Here is a 13694-nt window from a genome sequence, read left to right as displayed (position 1 = left end):
TTAAAGAATTCATATATTTAGTTGAAAAAGAAAATGAGTTTCAAATTAAAGTAATGAGGTCTAATAGAGGTGGAGGGTACAACTCAAATGTTTTATCTAAGTTTTTGTAAAGAACATGAGATCTGCTAAAAAATGACCACTTCCTTGCTAAAAAATGACCACTTCCTATCCATTATGGGTGAAATGCATGTTAAAAGAAAGACAAGTACCAAAAGAATTTTTGGGCCGAAGCAGTTGCATGTATAGTGTGTTTGTTGAATAGATGTCAAACCAAAAGTTTGTGGTCTGTGACACCCAAAGAGGCTTGAAGCACCTACAAACCAAATATAGAACATCTAAGAATTTTTGGGTGATGCCAAAGTTCATGATGAAAATATACAAGAACTTGATGACAAAGGAGGAAAATGTATCTTCTTATGCTGTGAAGAAAATAACAAGAGTTTTAATATTTTACAACTCTATCACAGAAGGTGCTTTTGTAAAGAGATGTTGTGTTTAATGAAGGTGGAAGTAGGGATTGAAAGATTCGTAAAGAAAAGTAAAGCATAGCTTTATTGAAGGGGTGGAAGAAAAGGAAGATGGTGAACATCAAGAAGGTCCTTTTGACTCCCATTAAAAAATCATTATATGGGGATCTATCTATTTCTCTAACAAGTAGATTGTCTCGTAGAACACAAAAAAACAAAGCTTTCAAGAAATATATTTGGTCACCCATTGCTTTGATGTTGAAAGTGATGAGCTCACATTACTTTGTTCTTAAGCAAATTTTGATTACAGTTTTTTGTGAAAAAAAAAAAAAAAGGGATAAAATGGAAAACGGGCCATGGGGAAATTCAAGAAATTGACAAGAATAACAAATGGGAGCTTACGACATTACTAAAAGGCTACAGAGTTATTGGAGACAAAGCTAAAAGACAGGAATGCAAATGGATTGGTCGAAAAGTATAAAGCAAGGTTGATTGCTAAAGACTACAAGTAAAGGCCTAAAATTGGTTATGGTGTGGTATATGCCTCCATTCACGCTTAAAAATACTAGGTTGATGAATTCTTTAGCGCCACAAAATTAATAGGAAGTTTTCGAATGGATGTAAAATCGGTATTTTTGAATGGCGCCTTTGAGAGAGAAGTTTATATTCAACAACCTATTAGCTATGTGAAAAGGGGGTATGAAATTAAAGTTTTTAAAATGAAAAAGGCTTTATAGGGCCTAAAACAAGCACCCAAGGAATAGAATATTATAATTGATGAGTATTTCCTTGAAAATGGTACTGTTGGGTGCCCATATGAACATGGTAACCCAAATGGAGATATTTTACGTATTTTCTTGTATGCTGACGATTTTTATAAGAAATAGTATGAGCATGTTTCAAGAAGGAATCTATGATTTAGAAGTATGTAATGGCCGACATCAGGGTCATGTGTTTTCTTCTTGGTATTGAAGTGACACAAATGGATAATGGGATTTTCGTATCTTAAAAAACCTATGCAAAATGAATTTTAAAGAAATTTGAACTAGAGGTACAACCCGGTCAATGCACTGGTAGAATGTGGAGTAAAGTTGAGGAAAGAAGGTGATGGTGAGAGAACTGATCTCATTCTTTTAGAAGTATTGTGGGAAGCCTTTGCATTTAACATGTACAAGGATGGATATTTTATATGGAGTTGGGTTAATTAGACAGCCTATTGAAGCTTCAAAACTGTTGTGCACCAAATCCAACAATCTTCACTTTGATATTAAAAGCATCTACTCACCATGCCAATATCCATTGAATAGCTTCATGGATTCGTCATCTTTTGTCAAATAAATTTTTTCATCATTCTTGCGAAAAAATAGTGTTTGCCATCAAATTTCTCTACCTCGAACTTTACATTCGAAACCTTTACTGCCATACCGACAACCCAAAACCAGGGCTCTAAAATCATTTGTAGTACTCTGATACCACTTGTTGTGGGCGAAAGCTCTAAAGTCGATGTTTTAATATTTGACAAATAAAGTATGAAAAATAAAACTTGAAATACATACAACAAGAATGCAAAGATTTATATTGTTCACCCCAAAAGGGCTACATCTACGAGCACAGCAAATTGAAATCCATTATACCAATGAAAGTTACATAAAAGATTTTAAAACAAACCTCGAAAAAAACCCAAGTCGAGCAAACACTTGTAAACCACTTTCCCTTCATTTTCTTTATTTCTGGCAACCATTATCAACAACACCTGATAGAGACGCGAGAGCAATGAGAAACTTGCTTTCTTTCTAACTAAAATCTCTATGGGAACCGCTTCTATATATAGACGCCAGGGCAACCCAAAATCTTTATGGGAACCGCTTCTCTACAAGAAACGAACAAGCCTCTCAATCTTCGGGAGTCTAAAAGAGGTACCATCATAATGTTTCTCTCCACAAGAAGCTTTCTTCTCTAAGAGGAACCTCTTATGCACAGGAAGCTCTAGCTCACTCTCTCTAGAGGAACCACCATGCCCATATGGTGACCCAAATAGGCACACATTTTCTCTCTAAAAATATCCCATTATATAGAAAAAAAAGACTTACTAAAAAGGCTCACGTGATGGCCTTTCTGTTCTTTCTTTTATGGGAAAGTAATCTTTATCTCTTTAAATATGAGACATCAAGTTCATCCTAATCCAAATAGAACTTATCTCAATAACCAACTCCTAAAGAATATCCAATTGGTAAAGAATATCCAATTGGTTAATAGCCAATTGGTTAATAGCAAATCCATATAATAACGAAATATCTCAATCTCACATATTATGGGAATATATCAATCAATCATATAAAATATGCGATTTTCTTACGTGGGTGATTTTGGATAGCACGAAATCCAACAATCTCCACCTGGATATTAAAATCACATGGTCACCATAACAACGTCCATTGAATAGCTTCATGGATTCTTCATCTTTTGCCAAACTCGCTGAAAAATAGTGTTTGCCATCAAATTTCTCCACTTTGAACTTCGCAGTCTAAACCTTTCTTGCCATATCGACAACCCAAAACCAGGGCTCTGAACCACTTGTAGTGCTCTCATACTACTTTTCTTTTTTTTGTAATTGTTGATTAGAATGAAAAGAGTGTATATTTCAAAATTTGGATCGAACAAATGGCCATAAGATGGGTTTTTATGGTTGTTGCATCATATTACTATACAACAGTTGCATGAAATCACTGCCATATATATATATATATATATATATATATATATATATATATAAGACCCTCTCATACCCATGTGTGTAGGACCCCAAAGGATCACCATTAAATTTGGCATAGATCTCTAGAAAAGTCAAGTCCCACACCCATGTAATAACTTTTCTAGAGATCTGTGTTATATTTAATGGTGATCCTTTGGGGTCCTACACATATGGGTGTGGGAGGGTCTGATAGGATCATTACTTAATATATATATATATATATATATATATATATATATATGGGAAAAGATGGGATTAACCTACTAGCTCATATGAACATATAAGCCCAACGGCCCAGATTGAATCTGGGCCGATCTGATGATCACTGATATCCGGTAGTACTTAAATTTTATTTTATTTTCTACAAATCCAAATCACTTGAAATTTTAGGTGTGTGTTCTTCTCATCAAGGCGCATCTAATAAAAATATAAAACGAATTATTCCTAGAAAAAAGGACTAAAATATCCCCCAAAACGTTTAGGAGATATTTTTGTCAATTTATTTCATGTAAAATATTTTTTTGATATTTTTTGAAGATTCACCTATTTTTTATGAACACATGCCTAAAATTTCAAGTGATTTAGATTTGTAGAAACAAAAACTAAAATTCAAACACTACCAGACATTCGTGATTGTCAGATCGGCCTAGATTCAATCTGGGACGTTGGACTCATATATTCATACGATCTAGTGGGCTAATCGTATCTTTTCGCATATATATATATATATATATATATATATATATATATATATATATATATATGCACACAAATATATGGAAAAAATGTTGTGCGTCCAAGTGCGTATTGCTACAGTAAACCCCATGACCCAGATTAAATCTGGGCCGATCTGACGATCACGGATATCCAATAGTATTTGAATTTTAATTTTTTTTCTATACATCTAAATCACTTGAATTTTTGGCGCTTGTCCTTAAAAAATATAAGAATCTACAAAAAATATCAAATAAAATTTTTACATGAAATAAATTGACCAAAATACCGTCGAAATGTTTTGAGTGGTATTTTGGTCAATTTTTTTTTCATGAGTTATTTTTAAAATTTTTATTAGATGCACCTAGATGAAAGAACATACGCCTAAAATTTCAAGTGATTTGGATTTTTATAAAAAACTTTAAAATTCAAATACTATTGAACATCCGTGAGCATCAAATCAGCCATAGAATGAATCTGGGCCATTCGCTTATGGGCATACAACAGTGACTCCCCATATATATATATATGGAAGCCAGTACGCAACACTTATGGGCAAAAATGAATAGTGTTTTGGCCCATAGGCTCGGTGGCGTCTGATTTTTTTGGACGCCGTGGATTAAAAGACCGCAATGGACCTACTGTGTCCGTTGTGGCTTTTTTTCATGCAAAAAATCACGGGCAACCGCCATGGCTCCCGCATATCTGTGGCGGTTTTTAAGGCAAAACCGCCACAGATATAGCATGTCCATGGAGGGACGAAACACTATTATTCAATTTCACAGGCGTTTTTAAGAATTTTCCTATATATATATATATATTGCAATTTTCAAGATATAAATCAAGTTTTTCAATAATCCATCTTTTATAGATTTTTTAATCTTCTTAGTACTCCAACTCACTCTATTGCATCTTAATTTTTAACTATTTTTTATAGTTTTTAACATTTTTTTTAAAATTTTACAATGTTTTTGGGTGTAAATGTGAGTCCAGTACTCTTGGCAAAGGGCCGAGTACCTTGACCGAGTTGATTTCCTCAGGATTGATATATACATTTAATTTTTTTTAAAAAAGGAGTGAAATTTGAAATTATAATATTCATATTATTGGCTTAAAGTATTGGTTTTGCATAAACTTATAACAACAAAAGCCTCGTTCCTCCCTCCATCCAATAGATTCAGAAAAACTTCAAGAAGTGGAGACAGTTGGCTGGAACCCCAAGTGAATCCCCCAGATTTCATCTCTACATAATTCATGAATCTGCAACCTATGCCATGGCCTAGTTGCATTGTGGATTCAATTCATTTCACTTTAATAATCTTCTCTTGCCTGGTAAAGAATAAAAGTCTGTTCTTTGATCCATTTATGTACTTCATTAATTGGTTGTCCGAACTAACCTGGTACTCTTGTCATATAATATGTTTGATTCTGGATTTGCCTCCAATATAATTGTGAAGGGTTAGCTCTTTGTTATATTTTTTAATTGCTGAAGGACAATAGCACATTTTGAAATAAAAAAAATATGGTCTAGAGCTCTGCTATGGATACTGTTTTTGGACTCGACTGAAGAGACTCGGACTTAGCTGAGTTACTCGGCCTTGGCCTATTATTGGCGAGGCCAAGTACTATGTACCGATTTTTTATATTTATTATATATCCCCAGCTACATTCACACAGGGTCTAATTGGCTTTTTGGCTATTATGCATGCCTCAACAGTCTCATGTCTATGATTCGAATCCCGCAAGTCAGGAAGTGATATTTTTCGTGCAAATTTGCAGTATGCAAATATTCATTTCCTTTGAAACAAAACACTCTATACTCAGGACAAGAAGTGTTTTTCATGCAAAATTGAGGCAACTAGGGGAGATGTTTTTCACATGAGTGGAAGGCATCTACTTCTCCATGTATTGGACTCATGTTATATATGAGTGGAAGACATCTACTTTTCCATGTATTAGACACACTACTTGGACAGGAAATGTTTTTCATGCAAATTTGGGGCAACTAGGGGAGGTGTTTCCAAATTGCAGGCAACTAGGGGAGGTGCTGTCTACATGGGTGGAAGACATCTACTTTTCCATGTGTTGCACTTACTTTGCAGTGTGCTTTCTTGTCATGAGTAATGAGCATGTAAATAGAAAAATTCACTTATCTTAAACCACAAATTCATTTGTAATAGTAGTACACAGAGAATACCTATTATATTTTATTGTGACTTGAGTGAAATAATGATTGGGAGTTTCCTTAAAGTAAGACCATTTGACAAGGAAAACTGGGTAAGAAGGTGAAGGACTTATATTCTAAAGCAGCACAAATAGAGGCTCAGGTTTTTTCTACATTTAATACATTGGTAACATATCATATTAGTCTGCACGAACATCATGATCAGCATTAATAAATCACAAATCAAGCAATCATTCAAAGGACATCATGGGTTAATTAAACAAACTTAAAGTAAACTTAAACATATCTAATACATAATAGTATCGTCAATTGTACTGACACCTATCTCACTATCCTTAACCTTTTCCATGATGACTATCTTCCTCATGAATTTTATGAATATGGTTATCTTCGGAAAAATAACTTCAGCATAATTTTTTCTTTTGGTTCTTTTATAATGCTATATTTTTGTAAAAACTTATCAGTCCATTATTGCAAGTACAGATTATTGAAATTTATAGAAAATCATAAAGATTAGGAAAACATCAATGAAAATATCCAATTCTCTGATTCAAACGTATTTTCTGTGCGATTTTTATAAAGATGGAGATGCATGTTACCATCTGAACTGCACCAAACAGTAGAGAAGTAGGAGACACAAAGCAATTTTGAGAAATAAATGTTTTTATCATGAGATTTTTCAAGAAAATGATTCTACCAAACATTAGAAGAGTACTAGACGCAACATGAATGCTAAATGGAGAAGTGAAAACAGAAATAGAGGTAGTTCTGGAACAATCTATCTATCCTTTGTTGGCAATACGTGCAAAGGCAATATATCAATCTAACAAAAAAAAAAAAAAAAGGTATGAATTGGATTTTCCTCCAAGACAATGGAGTTAATAGAAGGATAATGAAAATCAGGGAACAACAAAAATTGCCATGTGTGAAGGATCGTGATTAGCTCGGATTTAAATGAGGTTTGTATAAGGTGCCCACCTTAAATTAAAAAAGGCACGCCGTTAAAGTTGCTGCAAGATATAGTTCTATTGTCGAGAAATTTTTGATAGCTTGGAAATCCATGTTAAACTCTAAAATGAAATTTAAAATTTTTAAATGGTTTAAATTGAGTAGATCTATAAACACTTGAAAATCTTAAAAACAGACCGTCCAGATTACTTGTTACAAGATACACTATTTTTAGGATTTGAAAATTTTTTTTTTTCTTTAAATTCAAATATTTCTCGAGGTCGAGATGATCAAGTGGAAGGTTTCCAGCTTCATAATACTATTTTCTATTGAAATTTTGAGGTGCACCGTACTTCTATAGTATAAGGTTGCAACTTTATCTAAACTTTTTAAAAGGTGCAATCACTTGTTCTCTTTACTCAATCGAAAGAAAATAACGAAAAAAAAATTCAAATATTTTAAGATAGATCATCCTTATATTCCTTTCCCAAAAGGATAATTTATGTATTTGAACTTCAATTAATTTGTGAGATAAAATGTACCCAAAAATCGCTCCCCCACTTGAAATGCCATGTCGAACTTTGTAAGTGAAAACATGTCCAATTCATTTCGTTAGGTATTTGCAACGAACGTTAGTTTGCGAGGGTCTCCCCTAGCCCTTCTAGAAATAGTTAATAGTTTTTAGTTTGTGAGGGTCTCCTCTAGCCCTTTATGAAATAGTTAATAGTTTTTAAATGCACAAGTGAGAATAGAAACTTAGATTAGAAGCTGAGGCTCTAGTGATGCTACAACCACGACCTCAACTTATTCCTGATTTTTAATGATTCAGTATAAAAAAATATGCCAATCGGGGCCGTAAGATCAGTTTTCTCAAAAAAAAAAAAAAAAAAAGAAAAAGATCTACATCTTGAAAGCCATCTCAAAATTTGATCTAGGCCATCTATTTGAACACGTGCTAGATGAATTAGAGTTGCACCCTTTTTAGCTGGTGGTTCCATGAGGCAGGAGCCGCGGTCTAAAACAGAACCAGTCCAAAAGAAGCTAAAGATGAGAGTTAGGCACCACCACCAAGTAATTATGAATCTCTGATAGTATAGTTTGTAGGCCACTTGTAGTGAACCACAAATGTGAGACCTGGTAAGTAACCATCAACGAGCCAAGTTGGTGGAGCTTAGGTTCGTAGGCTGCCCCTCCTCTGGCTATTAAAACATGACCACAGGCCACATCAAAAGGATGTGCTTCACTCTCAATAGCAGTCTTTAGTCCTTGACCTTCACTAGATGTCAACATCTGAATTTGGTGACTTATAACAAACCCACTAACAGAGGGAGATACTTGCTTTCTTTTTTTCTTTTTAAGAAAAATCTCTATTCCTCTCCTAACATTCCCAAATAAAATCTAGAAGTATCATCCCACTACAAATTGACCACCATGAATCTCTCTCTCTCTGCATAGTGCTGGAAAATTTGTGGGGACAGGGAACTCAATCATCTTACTAAAGCTCCATTATATCTTAAATACCGCAAGTATTGGGTGATAGCTTCTCTTCTACACAAAAAAAAACAAGGGTGTGCTTTGTATAAGGTGTCACCCTTAAACAATGAAAGAAAAGATGTTGTCTGAAATTTTAGAATAGCTTGAAAATCTATTATCTCTAATTGATTATGAGATTTAAAACTCTAGAAATAGTACAGATCAAGTAGATCTATAAACACTTCAAAATCTTAAAAATGGACGATCCATATAATGTGCTACAAGTTACGCTATTTTTAAGACTTGAAATTCTTTTTTTTGGTTACCATATCTATACATCTCGAGGTTGAGATAATCAATTGGAGGGCTTTCCAACATTAGAACAACATTTTTCAATGGGTTTTTGATGCAGGTCTTACTTCTACAATGTAAGATTGACACCTCATATAAACCTTTTCTATAAAAAATGCTTTATGTATAGCCCGGATTAGAACTCAGCCAATCCCACTTGGATTTGGCGAGTTACTTAGACTCAGGCCCTTGCAGAGGCAAGTTCTTGTCCGTAAACTCCGGTGAAATAAAAATTTAGTCAAAGATCATAAAAATGAAAATTAGTTCTAGAAAAATGAGTTGCGAGATAGCTTCGATATGAACGTGTTGCCAAACCAGAAATACACTCATTTAAGGATCACACCTGTCACACCCTAAGAATTTACAATACTATTATTCCTGAGATGTGACAGACAAAACATATATACATCTATTGATAGGACAAATTTACAGTGGCGAGGTCTTACAAAGTAAATAAAGAAAGCTAGCACAACATCAGTATCTTCCAAGGTTGATCTTGACTAGCACTCAAAATGAAGCCGCAGTTATCCTGAAATATTTGTTTACCATAGTTTGATGAGTTTGGCTACTCAGTAAGTGATCATCATAATCCTAAAAATAATCATGGTTGAAAGATATCAATATTTTCCAAAAGGAGATCTATTAACAGAAATGCATCAACAGTTTCACTTTCAATAAATGCATAATTAAGTATAATCCGAATAATTGAAATGCACATAACACTTTAACGCGTCAATGCATAATTCAAAGGATTTCACAAAATACCCTACTGGCGTCCCGAGTAGGTCACCTATATACCCCATCAGCGTCCTGATAGGTCCACTTAATCCTTATCGGCGACCCTGATAGGTCCACTTAATCCCTGCAGGTCCACTTATACCTCACCGGCGTACCGGATGAGTCCACTTAATCCCTACCGGCGTCCCGGATAGGTCCACTTATACCTCACCGGCGAACCGGATAAGTCCACTTGCATACTTAAATTATTTCAAAATCTCTTTAAACATTCAAAAGCAGCAAATATCATGTACTCAACATATCACTGAAATCACTAATATGAATTTCACTGACACCACTAATAACAGTCACTTTCAATAACATTTCAAAAATAACCAATCAAATATTTTGGGCTCAAATTTAGAAAGGTAGCAATTCGTAAAGACATTCTAGCATAATTGCCAATCTAATATGTATAGGAAAACTCTTATAGAAATTCAAGAATACGGAATTATCACAATTTATGGGATGTTAATTTGCAAATAAACATTTCACAACAATACTATAATCAATTGCAAAAATGTCAATTTTTAAATAATAAGGCAGTCATTTGCACATGAATTTTACAATGTCTAAATATTCAAAACAGTAGAAAGAAATATCACCATTTTTATTAAAAACAGACTATTTTTCAGGAAGATGATGTCACTTACCCACAAATACTTGAGAAGGAGCTTCCGATAAAAATTCGGCTAGAGAGAGGAGTTCACTGTGTTTCGACCAGAGAGAAAAATCTCATAAGTTTTCTAAGGTAGGAGTCCTCATCTCTCTGAATTTAAATTCTACTAATATATTATTTTATTCTTTTATTACGTTACAGGTGTGAGCGTTAGCTTACGCTTTAAACGACTAAAGCCCACGTCCTTTAGTGGACGTGGCAAGAGCAAAGAAGCAACAAAGCTTTTAAACGAAAAGCTTTGAAAAGTAGAGATGGCCCCTAAGGACCATCCTATTCAAACGAATCATCATGTATTAAAAGTTTATTTTCTTCTTCTTTTTTTTTTTCCAAAGTTTAGGATTGTTACATTCTTCCCCCCTTAAAGAAATTTAGTCCTCTAAATTTGTGTACCTGATTATTGAAAAATATTTTTAAATTTCCAAAAAATCTTAAACCTATTGCTCTGATACCATAATTGTCACACCCCAAGAATTTACAATACTGTTATTCCTGAGATGTGACAGACAAAACATATATACATCTATTGATAGGACAAATTTACAAGGGCGAGGTCTTACAAAGTAAATAAAGAAAGCTAGCACAACAACAGTATCTTCCAAGGTTGATCTTGACTAGCACTCAAAATGAAGCCGCAGTTATCCTGAAATATTTGTTTACCATAGTTTGATGAGTTTGGCTACTCAGTAAGTGATCATCATAATCCTAAAAATAATCATGGTTGAAAGATATCAATATTTTTCAAAAGGAGATCTACTAAAAGAAATTCATCAACAGTTTCACTTTCAATAAATGCATAATTAAGTATAATCCGAATAGATGAAATGCACATAACACTTTAACGCGTCAATGCATAATTCAAAGGATTTCGCAAAATACCCTACTGGCGTCCCGAGTAGGTCACCTATATACCCCATCAGCGTCCTGATAGGTCCACTTAATCCTTATCGGCGTCCCTGATAGGTCCACTTAATCCCTGCAGGTCCACTTATACCTCACCGGCGTACCGGATGAGTCCACTTAATCCCTACCGGCGTCCCGGATAGGTCCACTTATACCTCACCGGCGAACCGGATGAGTCCACTTGCATACTTTAATTATTTCAAAATCTTTTTAAACATTCGAAAGCAGCAAATATCATGTACTCAACATATCACTGAAATCACTAATATGAATTTCACTGACACCACTAATAACAGTCACTTTCAATAACATTTCAAAAATAACCAATCAAATATTTTGGGCTCAAATTTAGAAAGGTAGCAATTCGTAAAGACATTCTAGCATAATTGCCAATCTAATATGTATAGGAAAACTCCTATAGAAATTTAAGAATACGGAATTATCACAATTTATGGGATGTTAATTTGCAAATAAACATTTCACAACAATACTATAATCAATTGCAAAAATGTCAATTTTTAAATAATAAGGCAGTCATTTGCACATGAATTTTACAATGTCTAAATATTCAAAACAGTAGAAAGAAATATCACAATTTTACAGTAGAAAGAAATATCACAATTTTTATTAAAAACAGACTATTTTTCAGGAAGATGATATCACTTACCCACAAATACTTGAGAAGGAGCTGCCGATAAAAATTCGGCTAGAGAGAGGAGTTCACTGTGTTTCGACCAGAGAGAAAAATCTCATAAGTTTTCTAAGGTAGGAGTCCTCATCTCTCTGAATTTAAATTCTACTAATATATTATTTTATTCTTTTATTACGTTACAGGTGTGAGCGTTAGCTTACGCTTTAAACGACTAAAGCCCACGTCCTTTAGTGGACGTGGCAAGAGCAAAGAAGCAACAAAGCTTTTAAACGAAAAGCTTTGAAAAGTAGAGATGGTCCCTAAGGACCATCATGTTCAAACGAATCATCATGTATTAAAAGTTTATTTTCTTCTCCTTTTTTTTTCAAAAGTTTTGGATTGTTACATTCTTCCCCCCTTAAAGAAATTTAGTCCTCTAAATTTGTGTACCTGATTATTGAAAAATATTTTTAAATTTTCTAAAAATCTTAAACCTATTGCTCTGATACCATAATTGTCACACCCCAAGAATTTACAATACTGTTATTCCTGAGATGTGACAGACAAAACATATATACATCTATTGATAGGACAAATTTACAGTGGCGAGGTCTTACAAAGTAAATAAAGAAAGCTAGCACAACAACAGTATCTTCCAAGGTTGATCTTGACTAGCACTCAAAATGAAGCCGCAGTTATCCTGAAATATTTGTTTACCATAGTTTGTTGAGTTTGGCTACTCAGTAAGTGATCATCATAATCCGAAAAATAATCATGGTTGAAAGATATCAATATTTTCCAAAAGGAGATATATTAACAGAAATGCATCAACAGTTTCACTTTCAATAAATGCATAATTAAGTATAATCCGAATAATTGAAATGCACATAACACTTTAACGCGTCAATGCATAATTCAAAGGATTTCACAAAATACCCTACTGGCGTCCCGAGTAGGTCACCTATATACCCCATCAGCGTCTTGATAGGTCCACTTAATCCCTATCGGCGTCCCAGATAGGTCCACTTAATCCCTGCAGGTCCACTTATACCTCACCGGCGTACCGGATGAGTCCACTTAATCCCTACAGGCGTCCCGGATAGGTCCACTTATACCTCACCGGCGAACCGGATGAGTCCACTTGCATACTTAAATTATTTCAAAATCTCTTTAAACATTCAAAAGCAGCAAATATCATGTACTCAACATATCACTGAGATCACTAATATGAGTTTCACTGACACCACTAATAACAGTCACTTTCAATAATATTTCAAAAATAACCAATCAAATATTTTGGGCTCAAATTTAGAAAGGTAGCAATTCATAAAGACATTCTAGCATAATTGCCAATCTAACATGTATAGGAAAACTCTTATAGAAATTTAAGAATACGGAATTATCACAATTTATGGGATGTTAATTTGCAAATAAACATTTCACAACAATACTATAATCAATTGCAAAAATGTCAATTTTTAAATAATAAGGCAGTCATTTGCACATGAATTTTACAATGTCTAAATATTCAAAACAGTAGAAAGAAATATCACAATTTTACAGTAGAAAGAAATATCACCATTTTTATTAAAAACAGACTATTTTTCAGGAAGATGATGTCACTTACCCACAAATACTTGAGAAGGAGCTTCCGATAAAAATTCGGCTAGAGAGAGGAGTTCACTATGTTTCGACCAGAGAGAAAAATCTCATAAGTTTTCTAAGGTAGGAGTCCTCATCTCTCTGAATTTAAATTCTACTAATATATTATTTTATTCTTTTATTACGTTACAGGTATGAGCGTTAGCTTACGCTTT

At 33.9% G+C, this 13694-nt stretch overlaps 1 long non-coding RNA gene across 3 annotated transcripts; it reads right to left on the bottom strand.

Moving 5' to 3' along the window:
* Positions 1-8010: 8010 nt before the first annotated feature.
* LOC148782730 (uncharacterized) lies at positions 8011-11040 on the bottom strand. Of its 3 annotated transcripts, none has more exons than XR_016052994.1 (3): positions 10904-11040; positions 10321-10376; positions 8011-8614 (listed from the first exon to the last, which is right to left on the bottom strand). It is a non-coding gene; the product is annotated as an uncharacterized LOC148782730 (long non-coding RNA). The 3 variants fall into 3 exon arrangements; XR_016052992.1 differs by lacking the exon at positions 8011-8614 and adding an exon at positions 9197-9419; XR_016052993.1 differs by lacking the exons at positions 8011-8614; positions 10904-11040 and adding an exon at positions 9197-9419 and having other exon boundaries at positions 10321-10623.
* Between the last annotated feature and the right edge of the window lie 2654 nt (positions 11041-13694).

The sequence above is a fragment of the Amborella trichopoda genome, chromosome 3 (genome assembly GCF_054954075.1).
Source record: "Amborella trichopoda isolate Santa Cruz 75 chromosome 3, AtrichopodaSantaCruz75HAP2 v2.0, whole genome shotgun sequence".
NCBI classification, from domain to species: domain Eukaryota; kingdom Viridiplantae; phylum Streptophyta; class Magnoliopsida; order Amborellales; family Amborellaceae; genus Amborella; species Amborella trichopoda.
The sequence above is the reverse complement of the archived record's forward strand: the minus strand, read 5'-3'. Positions and strand labels throughout refer to the sequence as shown.